The sequence below is a fragment of the Nannospalax galili genome, unplaced genomic scaffold, assembly GCF_000622305.1.
Source record: "Nannospalax galili isolate Female #2095 unplaced genomic scaffold, S.galili_v1.0 scaffold409, whole genome shotgun sequence".
Taxonomy (NCBI): domain Eukaryota; kingdom Metazoa; phylum Chordata; class Mammalia; order Rodentia; family Spalacidae; genus Nannospalax; species Nannospalax galili.
Window position 1 is genome coordinate 2,167,338 of NW_008360308.1, and position 1,273 is coordinate 2,168,610.

At 34.2% G+C, this 1,273-nt stretch overlaps 1 protein-coding gene across 1 annotated transcript in view; it reads right to left on the bottom strand.

The window, feature by feature from the left end:
* Wapl (WAPL cohesin release factor) overlaps window positions 1-1,273 on the bottom strand; it is a 95,230-nt gene that overhangs the window by 25,928 nt on the left and 68,029 nt on the right. The window lies entirely within an intron of this gene.

Genomic DNA, 1,273 nt, shown 5'->3' on the forward strand with positions numbered 1-1,273 from the left:
TTGGGTTCAAATCCCAGCACCCACATGGCGGCTAACAACTGTCTGTAACTCCAGTCCCAGGGAATCTGACAATCTCTTCTGACCTCTGCAGGCATTGCATGATATGGGTGCACTTACCTATACGCAGGCAATACAGGCATATACATAAGATAAAAAAATACAATCTTTTAAAAAAAAATAAAAAAAAGAAAAAGAAACTGAGCACAGTGGCGCATGCCTTTAATCTCGGTACTCTAGAGGCAGAAGCAAGTGCATCTCTGGGAGGTCAAGGCCAACTTGGTCTACCTAGTGAGTTCCAGGCCAACTGGGGCTACAGGGAGACCCTGTCTCAAAAAGACCAAAAGAGAAAAAGTGCTTTTACAGAAGAATTAACTTCTAATTTTATCAAAATAGTCTACACTGAAGAACCTGTGGTTTAACTATGTATCTTATTTTCATAGAAAAGAAATTTTCTTAAAATTAATCTAATTTTTGTCAATTTCATACTGTTACCATAGAGGCTCAAGTATATAGCATTATTAAATCTAAGAATAAAAACTTTAATTATAAATCAATGTTGGATAAATCTTTCACAAAGAATGTAATAAGCAACACTCCTAGGAGACAAGTCAGCAGCCACGAATGTTCAAACTTAATGGTTATCAATTTAAACAGCTGGAAGTACAAACTGTTTTGGTTTATTTTTTTTCTGACTACAGTAAACATTTTCCCATATATTTATTAGTGAGCCATATTTCTTCTTTAAGTTCTACGCTCATTATTTCCTTATTTTTCTGCAAGACTATCTTTTCTTATTATTCTACATCTTAAACTTTATACTACAGGGTTACTCAATAGCTTGCATATTCCTTGTGGTCACAACAAAAGCATAGTTTGTATCTACTGCATCAGAACCATAGCTAGAAGTAGTACAGGTAAAAAGCACACTTTCACCAATCAATTAATTTTTAGGCAGCACCCTAGTTCAGTCTGATGACCCCTTGCAACAGATTCAATAAACTATCAAGGGGAGTGGCGACACCTAACAATAATTAGCAAAGATGGAAAAGATCTCTTTCTTCCCCTCAAATTTATATATTTCAAAAGGTGCAATTTTAGACTTTGGCAGATACTGTATTTGAAATAGAATATAAATTATTTACAAATGGAACAAATTTTACTAGTCAAAATCTTATTATAAATTTAGGGGGATCTAAATATTTTAATATATGGGTTTTTGGGTTTATTTTTGTCTTTTTTTTTGAGACAGGGTCTCCTTGTAGCCCCAGCTGTC